General features: G+C 44.6%; 1 protein-coding gene across 1 annotated transcript in view; it reads right to left on the reverse strand.

Annotated features, from left to right (window-relative positions):
• Positions 1-23407, reverse strand: part of CRIM1 (cysteine rich transmembrane BMP regulator 1) — an 816650-nt gene that overhangs the window by 84316 nt on the left and 708927 nt on the right. The gene's annotated exons all lie outside the window — the stretch shown is intronic.

Consider the following 23407-nt stretch of genomic DNA (forward strand, 5'->3'; position numbering starts at 1 on the left):
ATGCAATGCATGTGTCTTACTGCAGGCCCTGTAGCCATCATAGATTGAGAGACCAGAGTCAGATAAGACACTGCAGTGTCTTCGCAATCAAAAAGCAGGTGCATTGAAAGGACTTCCAGCAATCCAGGAAGACCAGAAAGCTGTGTGATGGAGTGCTCGTCATACACTCAAAAAAGCTATTTTAAAGCATTTTACAGCAATTTGAAGCTCCTAATCGGTGGCATCCTAAGAACTCGCTTCTTTATAGAAGTGACCCTGCGTACAAAAAAAAAAAAGAGTCAGTAATGCACACAGAAACGTTCAACGTCCGGATTGGTTAGCCACGTGGTGCATCCTTTCAATGAAAGTCATGGAGACAAAATGAGACATCTCTTCTTGGTCTCGCGGCGCAGCACTCTAGTATTCCCGGTTGCAGTCTACGCTTTGCACAGTGGCAGGGTAATGTGTGTTTCAAGTGCTGTCACCACATAGGAAATCTCTCGTTCAAAACGAACCCGCTGAAATCTTGCTTGAGCTGGGAATACATCCATGTTGTTAACACCGGTGTCTAACGCCAGTGTGACCCAACTCTGCCTTAGCCCCAGAGGCGGGTGACAGCTCAGCTTTATGGTGTTTGAGTTGCAATGGCAGATGGATAGCGGGCTCCACATAACAGGATAGTAGAGGTGCTGAGACATTTGACTTTTGCACTACCATGTGGAATAGGGCTTTGGGGGACAAGCGACCCAAGGGAGGTCTGTTCCCCAGGAGTATTGGGGGAACCAGGCGCAGTCTATACGACTGGGCTGGTTTGGGCTACATCCGGTAAAGGGTGTAGCCCAAGGTAATTATAGTGCTCCATTTTGGGCTGCCACCCACTATTTTGTTGGTAGGTGAACACGGTGTCATCCCTTTAGCAGTAAGGGAAATTTGGTGTGCATAGGTCTATCGAAGTTTTTGTGGCACTGTATTAGGCAACATTACACCATGCCACTTGCAGGAAAACCACGTTAGAGAAGCGCTCCGGCTGCTCAAAGATGACAGGCGCTTGGACCTACTGGCTGACACGAGCACGTTGCGCAGTGGGCACAGTGGGTGAGGATGGGCACCAGCGGGGTGGCGACTGCAGTGTTGGTGCCTAGGGGCCCTGCATCAGCTCAGGTTCAACCGGCATCAACTTGAGGGAGGAGCCGTGGGTGATAAACAGCAATGATGAGGAATTCCCCGGGCAGGGGAAGGAGACCGCGCTTGAGCCACTGACAAGCAGGATATGAAGGCTCCACGGTCCGTGGTAATAGGCAGAAGTAGGAGGGTAGGTGGAGGGGCTCCTCCCAGTCAGCATGCTAGAATTTTTAGGCACATTTGGAGCTGGGGAGAGGCAGTGCAGACTGGGGGCATTGATGTGCCTTAGCACCTTGAGTTTGGTGGGTGAGAGGTAGAGGAGCTCCTTTCATATGGGCTTCCTCAGTATGGCCATGGTGAAGAAGGGGCCTGTAGCTCCTTGCAGCAGGTTGAGGAGGGGCTGAGCTATGGCACAGCATTATTTGGCCATGGTGCTTGTGGGGACCCTGGTGAAGAAGGGACACATAGGCGATGCAGGTGGGGTGAAACTGGGACTCTCAAGCTGCAGGAAAAGAACAAGGGTGGGGACAACCTTCAGTTTCAGAAGTCAAGATGGATACAGGGACAGGCAGAAATGAAGGACAACTGGAGTGTCTAGCTGCGGTGGCTGCCACATGAGCAGAGCCATGCGTTAGGGCGTCAGCTTTGGTAGCAGCCATGCTGGAGTGAAGCGACGATAAGGAGGCAGACGAAGTGCTTCTATTCTCTGATTTATAAAGCGCATGGCTACCCACAAAGGCTTCCCATTGCTGGCGTAAAGACAAGCTACTGTCGCTACTCAAACAGTCTAGTCTTTGATAGTTTCTTAAATTGTAGTTCTGATTCAATTTGCCTCATATGCAACGGAAGAGAGTTCCAGAGCCTCGGATCGATATAAGCAAAAGATCGACCTCCGGCTCTAACTCTCTTAATTCTGGGGACCATGAGCAGTAGCGGATTTGAAGAGCGCAGTGATCTCACTGGCATGTACGAGGTAATGCGGTTCTGAATCAAATTAGAGCCTTTTTTATGAATTGCTTTGTGTACAAGACATAGGGCTTTAAATTAGACACTCTTGTTTACAGGAAGTCAATGCAGAGCTACCAATGCTGCCCTCGCTGACTGGTGTTTGGGTATGTTTCAAAATAAAACGTGCTGCGTCCTTTTGTAAAATCTGTAGTCTTTTCAAGACTGTCTGAGGGCTTCCAAGATATAAGGAGTTTCCATAGTGCTATCAAGAGATTACAAGGCCTTGAACCACCAGTCTGCATATTGAGTCTGGAAGCCATTTTAAAAGTTTTCTTAGGGTACGAAGCAGGCCGAAACAAGTAGTTGCTCATTGCTTCACTTGGACTTCCATTGACAATCCCTCATCCAGCCATACTCCTAAACTTTTTACCTTTGTTTTGGGGGTAGGCTGGTTCCCCAGTACGGCTGGTCAATTCATTTCCATCCAACTTGAAGGATTGTTGCCCACAACCATCACCTCTGTCTTATCACTGTTTATCTTTAGGCTACTAGTTGCCGCCCAGTTCATTACAATGATAAAACAAGAATTAAGGAGAGGTGAGGTCTTTTCTTTTTGATCGGATAAACTAATGATCAATTGAGTATCGTCCGAGTACGATATGGACGTAATACCATACAAGTTTATCATCTCTTCTAGCGGCGCAACATATAGAATAAAAAGGGTTGGGCTGAAGGATGAACCTTGTAGTGCTCCATACTTGAGGGCAAAGGTGTAAGATTGCTTATCTTCTAGTACTTGAAAGAGGGATATTAGATTGCAACGGTCAGGCTGTTTTATAGCATGGGCAGAGTTCATATCAAGGAGGTTCTGGAGAAGAGCGGACAAGCCATCAGTGGTTGCAGCAGGTTCATAGGGGAAGATATGTATTGGTTGTTGCTTGAAACAGGTTTGAGAACAGGGCGGTTGCCCCACAAGTTTGCAGGCCTTCACTTTGGTTAATATAGGCTAAGTAAGCAAAAGGTAGGGTCTCAAAAAGCCCACACCGGTTTCCCTGGAGTTAAAATGTTACGTCATAGGAATAAAAAGTTGAGTACAGGTTAATTCGTTCACTCCTAGGCAGAAGGGCTAGTTTAATGTAAAACAGTCAGAGAAGTACAGTAGGTGTTCATGTTAAAGTTTGAAGGGCATGTATATTGGGGCGGGATGAGGGGAAAGAAGGAATTTAGGTGTTTCAATTTATAGTGAGGTTTTAGTTCTGTGAGGCCATAGGCCGAAGATGTTTGTGTAATACGCACCTGTTTCAACAAAATGCCCTTTTCCACAGTCAGTGGTCTGTAATGTGCCCCATTTCACCCAACAAAAGTTAATAGCGCAGCCATTTTAAGATGTGATGGGGCAGGTCGAATGGGGGAGAACTTTCCGCTCCGCCGGCATCCCATTCTCAATTGCAGTATCAGTCCTTATCAAACCGCAACCCGGAACAACATGAAGAAAGCCTGATAATTCAAATATCGTGAGCCCTGTCATTAAGATAACTATCTACTTGGCAGATATGTGGCCAGTGAAATTATTCAAAAATGGATTCATTTCGAACTCCTGTAATACGTCATTTTGTTTGCCATCCATCTACCCTCTCCCAGAAAAACACTGAGAACACAGGACAATGACATGGTGTTAGAAGGTCAAACATTTAGGACTAAGATCTAAAATATTTGTTCATTTTTCTAAAATGACTGATTCGTTTTAGAACAGCTCCTGTGGTTTATCCAGGGGATGTGTGTTGTTTTGACAGGTCAATAAAAAGCATTCATACGGTACATCATGTAAACAAATGTGAATTTACTCAAAATACATTTAATAAGTCTCACAATTTTACTGGCTTCGCTATCTAACAGAGGCCGTATATCGGAATCGGACTGGTAAATATTTGGAGGCGTTAGCCTGTATTGGGTACTGAATTGGCTTTTTTTATTCAATACATGATTTCTTAATGCACATTCCCTTCCATTTTTCTCCATCCTCTCCTAATTTTAGACTACCGATTGTTCTTATGCCAATGACACCCAATTTTATGTCTATTTTAGGGGTTATCACATTAACGCCTGGATACCGCCTCTTGAGCCCAAAGAGCTGGATAATGGGTGGTCAGCTCCAATTCAAAGAGTAGCCAAATTGATGGTACTGGGCACCATCACCCAGAGAAAGGTCACCAGCACTTCATTTCCCACTTCATAGTCATTTTAGCCCACCCTTCATGCTCCTCTCCCAGTTATGGAATCAAAGGTACATTTTTTGACTTTGGTTTAAAGCTTTCTCCCCCAGACTCAGACATCGGCAGAGGAAATGCTTTCCAAACTAGGACTATTCCATCCTCATCTTGTGTGTGTGTCACAAACTTCAGTACTGTTGTATTCTCAATTCCAATTTCAAGTTAGTCACCACTAACTCTTCTTTCAGGGCCAAAATTCACCAAAAATAAAGGGAGGAACCGAAATCCAGCACTGTGTATACATGGGTATGGAGCATTTAAAAATCCCCATATTTAGTGTATCTTGAAATAAAGATTCAAGCTGTCTATCAGAGATCACTAGAGTAACCAAATGTGGAGTGAATAGCATTTGTGTATGTGGTTTACTCCACCGCAGATCACAAACAGCAAAAGTCAACAAATAAAATGCATGTAAACCTCCATATAAAATCAAATGTTACTCAGTGCATTTTACTGTATTTATGCACATGTGGTCATCATACTAGGGGGCCGTGATCAATTTTCAGCTGTTTTACAGTGTGTTGAATTGTTGCCACACAAGTGCTAGAGCTGGTTGTAAAAGCTGATTTTCTGATTCTATCAATCACATTGACTGCATCAGGCCAGTTGAGGACAGTAGCAACAGCTTCGTACAAAAATAGTACAGCTAGAAAGGTCATAATTGTTTATAAAGCAATAAAAACAATTTTGCCTGGACTAAGTATTACACAACCTGTTCAGTCTGCATTAAAAAAAACCAAGTCAGCCAAACGTAGAGCATACAAAAATAGCTCTGTAAGGTATCGTGCCTACTGAAGCAGTTGTACGTTCCCTGTAGTTCACAGGTTTGCATCCTAGTGGGGCAAACTCTGAGCCTTTTAACCTCAAAGTTATATTAACTAAAAATAAATGTACTTTATAAAATGCTATTTAAAAAGAGTTAAAAATGTGTTTAATCTTAATATATGCAGGTGCCACAACTATGAAACAGTAAGACTAGAACAGCAAGCACCCTAGACAACAAGTAATCAAACATCTTTCCACCACTTGTTTATAACAGATTGCAATTCCTACATGAGAGACCAACAAGTGCAGTGTGCCTCTTGTGCATTCATGCTGTTGGCGGGGATGGAACTTGCTGTCTCCTCCGTTGCCTTTAAAGTAGTAAGGGCCCTTGACCTGTTCCATGCTCTATTAGTAGCTACTGTTGCCTTTTTAAGTGTGTTTATGGGAAGCTGTGTCTCCTGCAGGCACGACTGTCCACAATGCTGGGTGTTGTGCCTTTGAGGCTGCTCAACTCTGCAGCTGCGGGAAGCATGGCGAACTGTCTGCAACCAGCCAGAGAGATCTGCAGAGAAAGTCTGATAGGCGAACGATCTGAGAAGCAGAAGCCATGGTAGTCATTGAGTAAGGGGGATTACACGTGAAGCAAACAAAATACCGGTGAATCAAGATTCTGGTCTGAAGGAAGGCGGAGGGGATAAGGTATTGTGGACCGGGGAGCTCCTGTGTGGGGTGTGAAAATAATTAGCGGGAACATTTCCTCTAAGAAGTGAAAACTCTTGTGATTTTGCTCTGAATTTAATGTCCTGTACTTGCCAGGTTCTTCCACAGCTGCCTGTAGCTTCTAAGTTAGGTTTTAAGATACAGTATCTCAGTGCTTAATTTGTAAAACAAAATGTATCAGGGCTCTCATCAGGAGGCTGCTGCAGCTTGCACCACCACTTGCCCCTGCCATGCTGCCAATGATAGTAGCAACACAACTACTAATCATCACACTCCTAGAAGTGTGACATCCGACTATTCCAGGCCTCAAAGCTGTAAGATGGGCTTGTGCGGCAAGTAATAGTAATTTTTAATGTATACTGAATTAATAACTTTTTTGTGGTCATCTCTAAATTAGCCAGACATCGCCACCTCGTGGCAGACTGTCCCAAGCGCTGGTGCTGACAATTGAGAGCCGGTGCCAAGCACCAGAAACCACTGGCGCAAATTAAGCACTGCAGTGTCTGCTACATCAGCCCTTCCAAATCATCAGTTAGTTTAACATGCCCCTTATATTCTCTGTGGTGTCTTTTGCTCATTTGTCGGCAACTTGCTAGGAACAGTTCTATTCGACTCTGAATTACGAGCCCGCTGTGACTCTCGGCCACCGGCAGGATCAAAAATTAATGTGGTCTGCTTAAGGTAGCTATCGGGAAAAAAATTGCGGAAAAAAAAAATCCCTTTAGGTGTCTCCTTGGCCACAGCGAAGAGACAGTTCATGCAACAGTATACCCGATAGAGGCAGCTTGAACATTTACTGTTTTTGTGATGATCACAGTTTGGAAGCCATATGCATTCCTTCCAAATCAGCCCACAACATACAAGCCTAAAAAGTCTTCTACCGCAAGCTTGGGAGCCCCTTTGAGCTTTATCTGTTGAATGCCTTTTAGCTACAGACCAACAACAGAGATGGTCTGGCCATGATGACTTATTACCTTTATTTAGTTTTACAAATATATGTAATAGGCACAAAAAAAATGTAAGTATTAAAAAGTAAAATGATCTCGTCTAAAGTTGGTGGCATTTTTCGCACAAAAACATGAATACAAATTTAAATGAAGCATATATTGCCCCAACTGTCCTGCACTTAAGTTGATGATTACTTTTTAGGTGGATGTGCATGTGCACAAACAAACTGCCACCACCTACAGTGAACAGAGCCAATGGCAAATGTAGGCTGGCCCACTGTGCGGTGGTGAAAGCAAAATGTGAAGGACACTTTAACAGATATATATATATATATATACACACACACACACACACACATATATATTATATAGTTTTTTCCAGTCTCTAGGCCATGTGTAAAAGTCCAGTAGACCTTTCTTTTACAGAAACAAAAATTACTACGTATAACACTGTTGCAATACTACACATTTCTGCAGCACAGAACTCCAATTGTCATGCCATTTGGTCACAAGGAAGAGCTGTCTTTAAATCGTGGGTCGTTGGTGGGGACAGGCTGCCGGGAAGGGAGTAGAGAGCGAGAGAGACTTTATTAACCACTTAACTGCTCGTCCTCCAACAGGATTCATTTAACAAGGACTGCTTTGATGGTGGCTAAACACAATATAGTAGGACTGTGGGGAGCGGAATCAACACCGCAACTAAGTGTACGGAAGAGAGATATTAATTGGTGTGTGCAGGCGAAGAGAGCTGTCTATGAAGGCAAGGGTTGTCCGAACAAATGGACCAAGATATGGGGAATGGAATGTGCATCGGGGAGGGCTTTATGTCACTATTGGGGATACCAAATGCAACGCTTGGTGTCAGGGGTGCCTGGACTTTTTCGCTGACCTGTGAATTGTTGGGGAAGTAGAGGGAGGTTTCGAGGTTACAGAGATCGGATGGAACTTTATCACTGTGTGCCTATGTATTATCACTAGGAAGCCTGCTGCATATTGCCACCAGGATTCTTTTCGGTTTGCATGCATTAAAAGGTTGGTTTTTTTTAAAACAAAGACTGCAATGTGGTCGAAAGCAGCAAGATGTGCAACGACAAGGGACTCCCTAATAAATCCCCATCTCTCACAAATTGTCTCCATTCTCTTACGGTCTTAAGGATACAGGAACCAAGCACTTCTTCTGCCTGGTAACCATAACGTCAAGTAAATAAAACAACTGGCTGAAGGTGAAAAAGAGTGCATTTAAAATAGATATATTAGGTTTCAATGCCTCGCAAGAAAGCCAAAGAACAGTGTCTGTATCTAGTGGTGTAGGGATAAAAGCCAGAATGTATGATGTTGTTTTTTTTCCCTCTGGTCCTTATGTGCTGCATTAATGTAAAGCAAGGGATAGAACAGCCATTACCTCAATATCCTCATTACCTAATGAGGCTATCTGCAGGGAGCCGGAGATCATACGGAATCCCCAGTGAGAAAAGAACTAAGCAGACAGGATTTGGGAAAAATGCTTTCCTTTGGCAAGTGCAGCTTAATTGCCCCATAATACTTTACTCTGGTCTGGTGATTTTATTTCCTATAACGCGGAGTGTGATTGACGGTGTAAACAAAATATGGAACTACATAAGCCCTGGGTTTTTAGTTTTTTTATTTACATTTTTCTATATTTAGAGAAATACTCCTAGGTTTCCCTCCCAGGTTCAAAAACATAAAAATATAAATTGTTTTCTAGCAATTCAGTTAGTAATGTTTGCTATCTTGACTCACCACAAAGCGCTTCAAAGCCTCGTCAGGGGTAGTAAGTGCTATAAAAATACATTTTACTACTACAGTGTTTGGGATATCCTCTCTGAAGCAAATGTAAAAATAATGTCTGTTAGAGTAGTCTCTAGGCCACCAGAAAAGGGAGAGTCTTTGAGTATGTTCCATTACAGAAGGGGAGGAGCTATGAAATCCATACATAGGCTGTTACTTAGCTCCCACTCCCTTGCTTCTCGTCTCTCGAGTTTGTATAGCGGCAGGATGTGACAAAAGCAGGATCACTTTACATATCTATCAAAAACAATGAAGTTGTACATTGTCATACATCCTTATCAAGTATGGAAGATGTAACATCAATGGCAATTGGATTGTCAATCTAGTTATGTTCTTTACGATTTGTAGGCATTTGGCTGGTGCACAATGTCGTATGTTTTGATAAAAACAATTGCTACTCCGGAAAATCACAGATTTAGAGCAATAGAACATTTTGACTGTCGGTTCTCAAATGGACTTCCAGGTACTGCAGCACTTCCACATTTATTGAATTGTGACCCAAGAATCTGTGAACAACTCTTAACTTCCAGTGAATCGGAGTATGTTCAGCAGACAGTGGAACATAATTCTGAGGTAGAGTTCAGTATTGCAAAGTAAAGTTGGTGGCTAGAACCAGGTCCTCCGCGGGTGGGGTTGGGGGGCGTCAAGAATCAAAAATCTGACTTGCCAAAAATGTCCTGGAGATGTAATTCTTTTCAATTTCTGCATTATCATCAGAAGGAGGGAACACTGTGCAATTCCCCTGCAACCTACACCTCCCATGCATGCATATTTGTTGTCAATCTTGACAATAGGGGAGAGCACCTCTCTCTAGAATTCAGCCCCACTGGACGTCTCAAGCCCTCCACAGCCCCAAAGGAATCAGTCTTAGCTCGGATTGTTAAAGAGCAAATGGGCAACCAAGCTTAAAGAGTCTGCTCTGCATCACCTTCTAGGGTCAAAGTAAGTGACCTTTCTGCACCTTCACTCACAGCTTCTATGGAATGTCTGTGCTAGCCATATACGTGGCCCTCACATACTTATCACCACAGCATGTGTTCAAAGAATGCACTGTCTGCTTTTCGAATTGTTGCATTTATTTTTAGTTTGCCTCTCTAACCCTACCTGCATGGCCTCACAGAGAAAGCAAATCATATTTTCAACTGAGAAAATATTTTGCAAATGGAGCACAAGGGTATGTGCTACTCACTGCACTATCTTGAACCCACCATAGACTACTATCCATATGAAGATTTGGTTTAATATGTGTGATGGATAAAGCTGCTGGCTGGTGCACACATGGTAAGAAAATCAGGGTAACTATATATAGTAGACAGTGTAAAAGGAACATCTATGGGGAGGGACAGACCTGACATAAGTGTTTGTGGGACTGGGTCCCCAAAAACATGTGGGAACCCACTCTGGTGAAAGAGCACCTTTTTCTGAAGAAAAACCATGCTCAGCGACACATTTCGAGGAGGCTCAAGTATTTGGTCCACCAGGCGGGTGACATTATCAGCCTGGTCATGAATAGATCACAAAAGCGGTCCATGCCTGCTCTTTTGGTGCATAAATACAGTTAACTGTGGTAGGGCAGAGCCCTGAAAAGAGGGGCCTTGAGGCAAACAGCTCTGGCGGTGCCGACAGTGTAAAGGTCGTAGGCAGGGAGCAACATGGGACGGCAGCAACGCCTTTAGAACTCAGCCGTGTAAGTATACTACATTGATGGAACTATATTACATTGACTGGACAGAGACAGAGGTCAAAGCGCAGGGGAGAAAGTAAACCTGGATTTCGCAAACAAGATGTTAGAATTCCCCCATTCTTTAGCCAATATCAAATTGCTGTGGTGTCCTCCTGAGTTGGGGAGCCTGGCCATCAATAACTGGGAAACACCACTGTCGACGAGCTTGATTGAATAGGCAGAGGCGCTGGCTTTAAAACAATTCACAGCGCAAATCTATAAAATATAGGTATATTTCTCCGATTCTACAGAATGAACGAATAGGGGAAAACAAGGTCAACAAAGTCATGAGATCTGACACACCCAGGACCTTATTGGACCAACGACAGCTTGTTTGCACTAGATATATGTATGCATTGCATTCTGGTATACACAAATGTGGGTTCAATATTTGGAAGAATGTCAGGCCCTTTTCAACTGGCACAAAACACTGAAGTTGAGTCAGGACATATGAAAAGGAGTACAGAAGGATTTGGGCCCCTATGTTAAATAGACACTGCTATAATGTCCCACAGCACATGACTGAAATGAATAAAGTGCTGCTACCCAGTGCTTGAAATGGAAAAATATCAGAGCAGGTACTCTGTACCAGAGTACCTGCTTGTTTCTGAGAAGTGCTGGTACTCTCCAATTAAAAGTATTGCATCTCTCTAGAGAAGTGCTGGTACTGTCCCTCTCAAAATAAAAAAGTGCTGGTACTCTGTACCGGACAGAACAGTCCTGTTTAAAGCACTGCTGCTACCCTACATCAGCCTAACTTTCATGTACATCTTGAAACCAGCTGTGTTCTAAGAAACATGTCTTGTGGTCCAGTTAAACAAGACATAACTGCACCTCCTTTATTACTCTGACAAAAATCAAACTCTGACAAACATTTGCAAAGTCAATAGGTCTGGTGGTTAAATATTTTTCCATTTTTATAGCAAGCATACACCAGAAAAGAAAAATAAATAACCACCTGCAGAGTGTAGCACTCACGCTGGCAATAACAATCTTAAATAAAAAAATAATCATTATGTCTTAATAGAACAGTATGAGTGTTTCCTGACAGGCAGGTGTACTTGTAGCAGGTCTAGAATGCCATGTTTGTTTTAATGCACATCATAAAAATATGATTCCTGTTGGCATAAGCAAAAGGTACTAAAGACTTTGAATTATTGTATCCTGAAGACAATTTTTAAACACAAAAGGGTGACAAAAAACGTTTATAAATGTTTTTTTTAAAAAGACAACACTAAAGATTGAAAATGAAAAAATATTGCCAAATTAAAGCAATGGCCCACTCGCCCGGACACGAAAATGCACTTTTTTTTCAATTGGCTGGGCAGGACTAGAAAGTCAATGGCTGATAAGGGCTGACCCAGTGCCCCATGCTGTATGGTGTGTTGGGCAGATGTAAATGTGAGGGACAGTTAAACAGACCAACTGATGAAGAGGGCTACCCCAAAGGCCCTCCTTGAGCGTTTATATTTATTTTTATGTATCCACTATTTCATTAAAGGGCTGATGATACAAATAAGTCTCTAGGCTAGACTTAAAAACCAGCACTCACTTGTAAACTTAGCAGTTTGTTCACTTCTAGTGCATTTTGTTTCCACAAATAAGCATAAATGTAGGCGTAGTGAAGAGATCTATTTTTTTAAGAAATATGTCATCAGAGAAGGAGATTTATTAGATAGCCATAAAATTATGACAGATTTTTTTTAAGCAAAACTACACTTTCTACTTTCCTCAAAAGCATTCCAAAAAACACAGCAACTAAGACGCAGACTTCTCAGAAAGTCCACCGCTCACTTTTAGCAAACACGTCGGGAGCAAAGTGACTGCTGAAGACGCACTGCAGGAAAATAAACACCAATTAAAAAGTTGGAGCTATAACTTCTGTTGTTGTTACAGTCCACAAAACCAGGAGCTGGCAAGCTGTAGTGGTAAGAGTTCGCCAATTATAAGAGAGAGCTGTCTGCCAACCATCATGGAAACAGCTGTTTGCAGAGTAGGGAGTCTTCTAAATGCTCAACACAAACGACGGCGCTGCAGACGCACCGCTGCTGCGGAAGTGAAAGCAGGGATCCGATTGGTGGTCAGCCGGGACTGGCTTCAGGAAATAACGCGCGTTACGAGCAGCCGGCGTGCTTGCTTGTCAACCAGTGCGTTCTAAATGTTTTCTGCACAGATGTGGGTATGTATTCTCTTGACAGTAGGAGAGGGCTTCGAGACGGCGTGGCAGTGGGAGTGCAACAAAACTTCTGCTCTTTCAAGGTTCATAAAATAAAAACCAACGAGTTGAATAATTATGACATCCACCCTTACAGCACCAAGGCACAAATCCCTTAGTGGAGTGAGCTATATAAACGAACAGAACTGCTGGCACCCACAATAATTGCAGCAAGATTTTCTCTCATCAGCTGAGACGTGATATTTTGGGCAATTTTTTTTTGAAAAGGTAGTTGTTGCTGGGCCAATCGTCTTGTGATCCAGATTATACATATATTTATACTGATTCTGCTGCTTTGTACTAGGCATGGATTCTTCGACTGAGGACTGCGAGGCCCAGTGCTTTTTGGACACAGTCTATGTACTGATTGACAGCAGCTACAGGCCTAGCATCCGTAAACACCATATCTGGGCCTGGAAGCAGGGCTTTAATGTATTCCTTTGCTACTGGCTATGCTAAGTACTTCCCAAGTGCGCGTGCCAAAGACCCAGGCTGTCTTGTACCAATAGCATTATTAGGCCCATAAACTTGAGAAAGGGTTATACCTGAAATTAAGGCAGGACAGATACTTCAAATATGAATGAGTCTAAGAACGCTACCTAATGGTGGTGCCAAATTTAGGGTGACCAGATCTTGAGAACCAAAAACCGGGACATTTTGCAAAAAATAGAAGGACTACAATTTTACATCAACGGTGCTGCGCAGAATGACAACTCTTATCGACATGGGAACACAGAAGAAACAATAAGAAAATAAATAATATGACATTTCTAAAACCAGTATCATACCTGTTAATTAAATTGCTTACTCATAACAGCTGCTAAATAGCACAACTTTAGAGTACCCAATATGAGCCACTCACAGGTTTCAGTCGACCCCCCTCTAAAAACTGGGACATGAGCCAAAATTGCTGAAATCTCCCTGGACAGCTGGTGAAATCCGGGGACTGTCTGGGTAAATCCGGGACGGCTTGTCATCCTAGCCAAATTACTGAAGTACGCAGGGGAAAAAAAATCCCTTTTTTCAATGTAAGCAGTTCACTCCAGCAGGAAAATGATATTTTAAATGAAGCGCTCAATATCCCCACCGCACTCCAGAGTGGAAGAGAAAGTTTCACATTTACATCTTGCCAGCAACACATAGCCTGCTACAACAGCAATTGGAAGCAATGGTCAATGGTATCAAGCATAGTAGATTTGTTTAGTAATTTCAGCATATTGACAACTATCATCCCACCGTGGGCCTTCTAAAAATGTATCCTGATCTCTGACCCTCTCATAGGCTAAAAATTCACCTCATTTGGATTAAGCAGACGGTGAATATCCACACATTTTCTGATATGAAGCACTGACTATTTAAATGGTGAAGCACCACTAGTTCTATTAGAAATTCAGCAAAAACCTGCAGGGGCTAGTAAAAACAGGTTGAACATTACCTCAATTTGGCTAATGCTAGATGAACAAGTTACTTACCTTCGGTATCACTTTTTCTGGTAGAGACTATTTAGCCACAGATTCCTCATGTTTTGAATATTTCCCAGGTGTTAATCTGGGTCTGGAAACTTTTGAGTAAAACTTGTGTGTGTGCTGGTAAGTGGCCCCAAGCGGCTCAGCATTGACACTGTTCTGCTCCAGAAATGACATGCAGCGGCTATATAGGCGCCAATATTGTGCGCAGATAGCAGTTGCCTTTCAGAGTGTCTGTCGCCCCCAGACGCAGAGCCCCAAAAGCAAATTGGTGCTACTCGTGAGCCGATTCCTAGACTTGGGATCTTATTAATGGATATAATCCAATCACAGAATGGGGAAGATGAAAGGGTCGGTGAGGAATCTGTAACTAGAGTCTCCACTAGAAAGAGCATTCCCAAAGGTAAGTAACTCGTACTTCTGATAGAGACTTCTAGCTGCAGATTTATTGCCTTTTGAATTGATACTAAATCAGTATTTATTTGTAGGTGTCTGTGTGAATGGACTCAAACCACAAAGTACAGCAGGACCAGCGGGCAAAATACCCCTTTCGGTTAACAAGACTGTCCAAACAATAGTGCATCATGAACATATTGAGAAACGCTCACATAGATATCTGGCAAATTTCCAGGATAGGGACTCAGAGCGTCATTGCTGTGGTAGTAGCTTTGGCCCTGGAAGAATGACATGCAGTCCTTCCGGAGGCTGCTTTTTTGGCCACTGTATACCAAATCTTAATGCAGAGTTCGATCCAGCAGTAGATGGTTCTCTCCTGCAAAGCATTGCCTTTTTTCACTACAGGAAAATCCACACAGAGCTGATCGTCCATCTGCTGACCTTTGGTGCGATCTATGTACAAGCTTAGCGCTCTCTTGTGGCCCAAGCAATGGAGTCGCCCCACCTCCTTAGAGGGATGAGGCGAAGCATAGAACGTCCACAATTTGATGCTTTTACCAATGCTGAACGTCGTCACAACTTTAGACAAGAAAGATGCCCGTATCCACAATACCAGCTTAACTGGGATGAAGGTTGTGTATGGTGGGTTGAGACCGACAGCTTAAATCTCACTTACACACAACGCTGATGTAATGGCTGTGCGGAGAACTGTCTTGAGATTGAGAAGCTGCAACGGGCAGCGATGAAGCAGCTTGAAGGAGGTGCACATCAGCAATGTACCGACCAAGCTATGGTCTCACTGTAGCATGACAAGTGAAGAGGGATGAAGCAAATGTTGTAACCCTTCTAAAAGACAAAACAATGAATGGCTTAAACAATTAAGGCTGATAAGGCAACCACAAAAAAGCAGAAAAAAACAAAAGGTACCCTTGAACTGTGCCCCAAGCAAAGCCTTGCCTGGCTAGAGCCAAAACAAATAATAAAACATCAGATAAATTCGCCTGGAGCGTGTGAATCTCCTGAGTGTCGCACCAAGCCACAAATGTGTCCCAACAACAGGCATATATAGTTTATATCTGCCAGCCAAAAAGACATCAACCACCTCCAGAGGATGATTGAATGTGGTCAGCTGTCTCCGCTCAATCTCCAAGCATGAAGGTAGAGATGGCAAAGGCCCAGGTGCAGAACACTGCCCTGCCGCTGCAAAAGCAGAACCCCCCCCAGAAGGATAACCTGGTCAGAAGACAGATACTTAAGCCCAGGAGTTCTGGAAACCTTACTTTCCATGCCCAATCCGGAGTCACTAGGATTACTGGAGCCTGGTCGGTCCTGATCTTCTTGAGACCTTGGGGCAGGACTGGTATCAGCGGAAAGGTACACAGGAGTCCTGAGTTCCACTGGAGGCCAAACACATCTCTGAGCGAGAGACACCTTGGAAACTCCAACGCGCTGAAGGGCTGACATTTTGTGTCCTTTGCGGTGATGAAGAGATCAAGCAAAGGCTCTCTCAATTTTCCGAAGAGACCTTGTGCAACCTCAGGATGTAACTGCCATTCGTGGTCAGCTAGGAACTGACAGCTGAGTTTGTCTGCTCTGGTATTCAAAGAGCCTGCCAGGTGGTTCACCACCAGGAACACTGTTTGGTGGTCCAGCAATCACCAGAAACCCATGGCCACCTGGCAGAGGCTCAGTGGCATCCACCGCCCTGTTGGCTGTAGTGCAACATGATGGTGGTATCATCCTTGAGCAACTAAACTAGCCTCCCCTTGATGGATGAAAGAAAGGCTTTCAACACCAAGCAGTTGGCCCTCATGTCCAGAAGGCTGATATGGAGCCAGGACTCTTCTAGAGAACAGAGACTTCTCCCCTCTCCCAAATGGCCACCTCAACGAAGTATCAATACATCGGTCACCACTGTCTGCTCTGTGTGGAGAAGGGAGAGTGCCGCAGACCTAGTCGTCGTCGAGAAACCTTCACTGCAAATCTTTTGCAGTCTCGTCCAAAATCTGAACGTGGTTGGGGAGGACCCCTTGATGTTGGGCCCACTGAGACTTCAGATCCCATGCCGAGCCCACATACGCCACCAGGCGTGCTCGACCATCAGGATGCAGGAGGCCATCAATCTAAGTAGCCGCAGAGTCGACATCACTGAAATCCAGAACTAACATTGAAAGATCAGGATCATAGCATGAATGTCCTGAACTTTTTCTCTGAGGGGTGGCAAAAAGCACAAAAACAAACCATGTACAAAACAGCTCCAATGAACCGGAGCATCTGAGAAGGAGTCAGGTGTTACTATGGCATGTTGATACCGAACCCCAAAGACAGGAGCTATGCCATAGTCTAGAGGATGGTGACGACTGCCTGAGGCAAGACCGTCTTCGAAAGTCAGTTGTTGATGTAGGGGGAAGACTGCCAAGCTTGGCCTCTGAATGTGTACTGCTACCACCACCATTGATTTCTTGAACACTAGAAGGGCGCTAGTGCGACCAAAGGGGAGCACAGCAAACTGAAAATGCTCCTGTTTTTCTAAGAACCACAGGTAGTGCTAATAGGCCTGCAGGACGGGTATATGGAAATAGGCGTCATGTAGGTTCAACACCGCCATCCAGTCTCTAGCACGAGGGGAGACAGAACCTGGACCAAAGTGAGCATTTTGAATTTCTTCTGCCGGAGGAAGTCGTTGAGAGGGCACAGGTTTAAAGTAGGATGAGGTTCTCCATCCTTCTTAGGCACAGAAAGTAGTGGGTATAACAACTACGCTTCACTTCTGGTGCCAGCACCCCCTAAAACGCTTCTGTGGCCAAAATGGCTTGTACTTCCCGCTTCAAAATGGAGAGATGGCCCTTTATCTGTTGCAGGGGTTGAGTGGAAGGTGCGGCTTTGAGACAATAAATGGTAGGGCATATCCTCAACAAAAAATCTGCAGGATCCACCTGTCTGATGTTATTCTCATGCCAACCCAGTAGAAATTGCAGATCCTGCCTCCCCATGGGTGAGCATGATAAAGGGGTTTGGGAGGTGGGGCTACAACAGTGGGCTAATGGACTGGGTGGTGAGGTGACCTTGACCACGGGGGCGGTGGGCACCACTGCCTCAACTGTGAAACCGCTGGGCAGCTTGTGGAGGTTGGGTTGGCGATAAGGAGTACCTCTGCCAAAGCCATAAAAAGAGCGGTAGGCCTGATGCAACTGACGAAATGGGGGCAGATAAGTCCAGGGAGTGTGCATTGGCCTTGCTCTCCTTGAACCACTCAAGAGCGGAGTCTGCCTTGTTCACAAACAGGTGAGTCCTGTAGAATGGCATTTGAATGAGGAAGACCTGCACATCACATGAAAAAAACGTGAATTGGAGCACAGCATGGTGGCGAAAGGCTAGATTGTTGCCAATAGCCCACCCAATAGAATCAGTGAAGTCTAAGCCACAAAGAATTGTTAACCTGGCTGCATTGTGACTGGCCTGTATAGCTAGGGTGAGAACCAGTCAGAAATCATTGGGGCACCTGGGAGGATTTGAGACACAGAGTCTCAAAGGGTGTGACCATAGTGGCCCAGCAAGCAGCTAACATTCACTGACCTTGGTGTCAAGAAAGTGGATAAGAAAACCCTCTTCCCAATCATCTCCACCCATTTCGACTCTCTTATAGGTGGAGTTGAAGAGAATGTGTTGGGATTAGTTTTGCTTGCAGACTCCTGTGCCAACAAGCATTTAAGTGAGGTGAGCTGAGATACAAATGCAGTTTCGCCAGCAGGCAGGCTGAACAAAGTAGCCTTAGGAGTCCTATTAAGTGGTAAGAGGGGCTCAGTAGGTGTCAGTCCCAGCTGAAGAGCCTCCGTAAGTATACTGGTCTTGACCTTCAAGGTGGGGAGTTAGAAGTCAAGGAATTCGGCCGCCCTAGCATAACCATGGAGTAGGAGGTACTCTCTTCAGTGGCAGGGCCATAGAGTACGGGGACTGGACTCAAGGGAGATATCAAGTCCACTAGCCTCTTGCATGTCGTCATATAAATTCTCCTTGTGATAAGTTTGGTCAATCTCATAACCACCATTGTAATTGTTATCTGAATCTTTGACGAAAAGAGAATGCAGGGTGCGCTGTTCTTGTAGTGTATAAACAAGAAACAATGTCTCAACCGGAAATCATTTAGAAGACAAATGCAATTTAAGAGAAACAAATCAATGTGAGAGGAACGGTAAAAAAGGGAGACCACAAAGGAAATGTAAAGAGGAAGTAAATCTTGTTGTGGGATGAAAGTAGTTATATCAGCACTACATTACAATATATGCATAGGTAACCCAATAGTAGGTGTGCATATTCGTACTCGTGAAGGTGAAAGGCGCAGTGTCACAAGGCAAAGTGAAGAAACAGTAAATGGTGCAAAAATACAGTTGGAGATCACAAAAACAGTTCGCAGTTAATTTTAAAGAACGGGATTCAATTGTTTATGGAGACCACAGTAACACCCACAATTGCGCTGAAGGGTCGACGGCATTTTGACCTGTACAATTTCAGGTCATCATCAGGACTGATTATGTGAATAAGGTAAGTGCTGGGGTGGTAGCGTAGAATCCAACGGAGAAGAGCAAATCAAGTCCGGAAGATGCAGGCTGGCTCTTGGAAGGATGCGAAGAGCCAGGGGTGTAGAAATGAATCAAGTCGGGACATAAAGCAGTGATCAACCAAGGCACGTGTATTCCAAGGCGTACAGTGGGAAAGCAGAACCCAGCAACCACCTGGGTCCAGAGGGCGAGTGAAGTGCACCTGAATCCATGAATACGGTCGCCGTTTGACCATATTCACGGATCCAGATGGGCTTCACTCGCCCTCGGGACCCAGGCAGTTGCTGGGTTCTGCTTTCCCACTGCATGCCGGAGAACTATTCCGAGCGCAGCCGTCTCCACCAAACATACGGATTTGTCACGTTACAGTTGATGTCCATCCCCAGCAATCCGGCACTGCCCATCTACACCGGGAGACTTGTCCTCTTCATGCTCTTACTGCGTACGCCTTGGAATACACGTGCCTTGGTTGAGGAAGTGTATGTGTATAATTTCGTGATGTGTTAAGAAAACAGCATTAATCTCTTTCAAAAAATCCTTTTTTGAAAGAGATGAAGGAGAGCAGGACAGTGTAAACTCAGAAGCTGTCTTTAATGGAGTTAAAAATAGAGACTGTGCCTTTAAGAACGCAGGGACCACCAGTATCCCATAATGCTCTGCAGGTAGCAGTTGCTTCAGTTCTCTGAGGCGAAGCACGATAATATTTAGGTCTCATGGTTACCTCTGTAAACTCCAAAGGGGAGGAGGGAGGGTTGCTTATGATAATAATGGAAATTACCTTACGAGAGAACAGGAGTTACAGGTAGGAAACTATTCCTTCTCTCGAAGGTTATTTCCATTGATAGTCTTAAGCACTGAATACAGTAGCAGGGCCTACCAAGAGCAGCGGACAAAACAGAGGATGAACTAAGGTAGCTATTTCAACCCTTCTAGAAAATCCTTTATCACAGGCATTTTGAAAAAAACAGTTTGTGAAGGACATTTTCTGTTGGCAGAAAGAGCTGCCAAGTGAACCTTTATAGAAGAGAAATGCAAGCCAGATTTTGTCAGATGTAGTAAGTATGGAAGAATTACATCTTCCTGGCAAGTTGTATGGTCCACATTTTTAAAGGAACACTGCATGCAAAATCTCTTCCACTTAAAGGCATATATGCGGAACTGTTGAAGGCCGATAGCCTCTTTGAGGATGTCTAGGCAGTCTTGTGGCAGATTCAAGTGTCCGTACTGCACTAGCTCATGAGCCATACAGCCAAATTCAAGGAGGAGAGGTTGGGGTGGACCATCTGACCTCCAAACTTCATTAGAAGTTCTGGTCTGCATGGCAACTTGAGATGAGGATGCTCTGACCAATGAAGAAGGTCCACTCTGGAGGTGTTAGGATCATCTTGGCTCTCGAGTGGGACAGCTTGATGAGGACTGATGGGATCAGGGGAAAAGTGTAGACACATCTGCCGGACCGGTCGATCCATAGGGCATTCCCCAGTGTCCCTGGCTGAAAATACCTCGAGGCATTTTTTGCGGTTGACAACAAGTCGATGGCTGGAGTGCCCAAAGTTTGAAGATGTTTTGTACGCCATTGTGTAAGACCCACTCATGATTTTCTTGCAGAACTCTGCTGAGTTTGCCTCAGCATTTTGGACACCGGGAAGGTGAGTTGCCATAATCATCAGGACACAGGCTTTGAGCGATTTTCAAATTGTTTTGGTATTGTATGACAAGTGCCTGGACCTCTTTCCTCCCTGCTCGTTGAGGTAGTCATTGGTGGCTGTACTAATTGTCTGAACAAGCAGGGACTGGAATCTGAACGATGGGTGAAACGCTTTCAGCACCAGCTGGACTGTGTGTAGTCCGAGGAGATTGAAATGATACGTCATCTCCCTCTGAGATGACTTGCTCTAAATTTGAAGAAGATCCATGCGGGCTCCCCATCCCAGTAGTGATGCATCCGCCACTATTGTTTGAGGAGGAACCTCCTGATGAAATGGCATACTTTGAAGCAGGTTGACTGGGAGCACCACCATTTCAGGGACATCTTTGCATGAAGGAATAGTTTTATCCCGTTTTCCCAATTGCCTGTCATTTGGCTCCACTGGTCCTCAAGACATTCCTGCAGAGGTCGCATGTAGAGACGGGCATTCGATGTGAGGAAGATGCAGGAGGCCATCGAGTCGAGAAGAGATGATATTGTTCTCACCGTTGGATGAGAGGCTTTCATAAGAGAATGACACTTCTGAAGGATCGATAAGACTCTCTTCCGAAGGACACACACTTGCCTCTATTGGGTCAATGGAGACACCCAGATAATGTAAGGTTTGAACCGGGATAAGCAATGACTTGCTGAGGTTTACATGAAGCCCTAACCTTTGGAGGAGATAGCAAGTCCAGTTGTAATGAAGCTGGGCTTCCTGAGAAGTTGATGCCTTGATTAGTGAATCGTCTAGGTATGGGTAGATGAATATTTTGTATTTCCTGAGATGGAGAGCAACTACTGCCATGCACTTGGAGAATGCTATGGGTGCTGACTTCAGGCCAAATGGGAGTACTTGTTACTGAAAAAGGGCCAACCCCACTACGAACATCAAGAACTTTCTATGCTTTCTGGCGATTGGAATAAGAAAGTGTGCATCTTGAAGGTCGAAGGAACACAGCCAATCACCCTGGAGTAATTGGGGATGGATTTGAAGTGATGCCAGCATCCGGAACTTTTCTCACTGAATCCACCTGTTGGCTGTTTTGAGACCAAGTATGGGTCTGAAATCGCTCTTATCTTTCTTCTTCACCAGAAAGTACCTGGAATAAATGCCTGTCCCTCATTGTTTATGAGGAACAGGTTCCACCGCTTGCTTTTGTAAGAGGATGTTGACTTCCGATCTTAGCAGCTTGAGTTGGAAACTGGACCGCTTCGGAGGTATGGACGGTGGAGGACTGGTGAATCCGAGACAATATCCATTTTGCACAATATTCAGAACCCAGGCATCTTGTGTTGTTTTGCCACTCTGCCAGAAAACGAGAAATGCTTCCCCCTTACCCGAATGGGTCACAGAAAAGGGGTAGGGTGGGAGTAATAATGCAGGGTTTTGATCTAGATGGTTGTTTGCTTCCTTGAGCAGGCTAATGGGTTGCTCTTCCCCTAGTCTGCTTCAGTTGGCATGGCTGATAAGGTAATTGGAATATGGATAACTGTTGCTGTTGTTGGTGCCCCTGATACCACCAAGGGGTTTAAACCTTCTGATAATAGAAACGCCATTGGTAGGGCCTGAAAGATTTCCTCTGCTCTCCGAGTCACTCTAAGCCGACTGCTTTGAGAGTCTCAATTTCTGCTTTTATTTGTGGCATCTCCTCATCAGTATGGCTTCCAAAGAGGATAGTACTGGAGAATGAGAGATTCAATATTCTCTGTTGAGATTCTGGCTTGAGGGATGTGAGACTAAGTCAAGAATGTGTTCCCAGAGAGACACCGTGGCAGTACTCGTGCCGCTAAAAGGGAAAGCTAGCTGCAGCACTAATGATTTGGTTGGACACCATTAATCCTTCATTTAGGATTTCCATGAAGTCTTCCAGTTTATCTCTGGGGAGATGTTCCGTGAACTGCCGCATGGATTCCCATAGTGCCTTGTCATATTTGCCAAGGAGTGCTGTTGCACTAGCTGCTTTAATTGTGGTTGCTGCAGTGCTGCAAACTTTACGACTCACCAAGTCTAACTTTCTACTCTCCTTATCGGGAGGCGCTGTAGTAGTCGGAGTATTGGCATGGTGCTTTTTTGCCACGATCACAGAGTCTGGAGATGGGTCTGTATGGAGAAGAGAAGGATCTTGTTCCGGAGGGTGATATTTCTTTTGAAGCCTCAATGGAGCTGGTTTACCCAAGGCTGGAGTCAGGAAAAGGTCCATAAGCCGGTTCTATAAGAGCTGGCACTAGTGGCAGCAATGGTCTTGGTGCTGACCTGTGTTGGAAGTGTTCCAAATATTACTGATGTTGTTGGGAGTTTAGCGCTGACATAGCAATATTGAGCTTTGCAGCTACCCTCACCAAAACCTCTTAGAATGTGGTGATATTATCCACCGGTGATATGCGTGGAGGTGGGGAATTTGAAAGTGTTGGAGAGTATCGTCCCATAGACATGGAAGATGTATCCATGGTATGATGTCTAGACCGTGATCATCATAGATAGTGATAATGGCGGGAGCACCTGGAAGATGGAGATGATCACCTTGGGCTATGAAGATGGGACGAGAATGTCGTCGCGATCTGGACCGAGATTTGGGCCTCGATGTGGGAGTGACTTGTGCTGGTGTAGGAAGCACTGGAGGTGGTGGAATCGATGACGCTGGTGGAGGAGGAGGAGATGGCACTGGAGAACATGGTTCAACCCTTGAAGAAGGGGAGTATGTTCTGAAATATTCAGAATCTAGAGTTGAATAAATATGTCTCCTCTTTTTCCTTGCCTCCTGTAGCCTTGATAATGTCGAAAGAGTTCTCAACATCAA

The sequence above is a fragment of the Triturus cristatus genome, chromosome 6 (genome assembly GCF_964204655.1).
Source record: "Triturus cristatus chromosome 6, aTriCri1.1, whole genome shotgun sequence".
Taxonomy (NCBI): domain Eukaryota; kingdom Metazoa; phylum Chordata; class Amphibia; order Caudata; family Salamandridae; genus Triturus; species Triturus cristatus.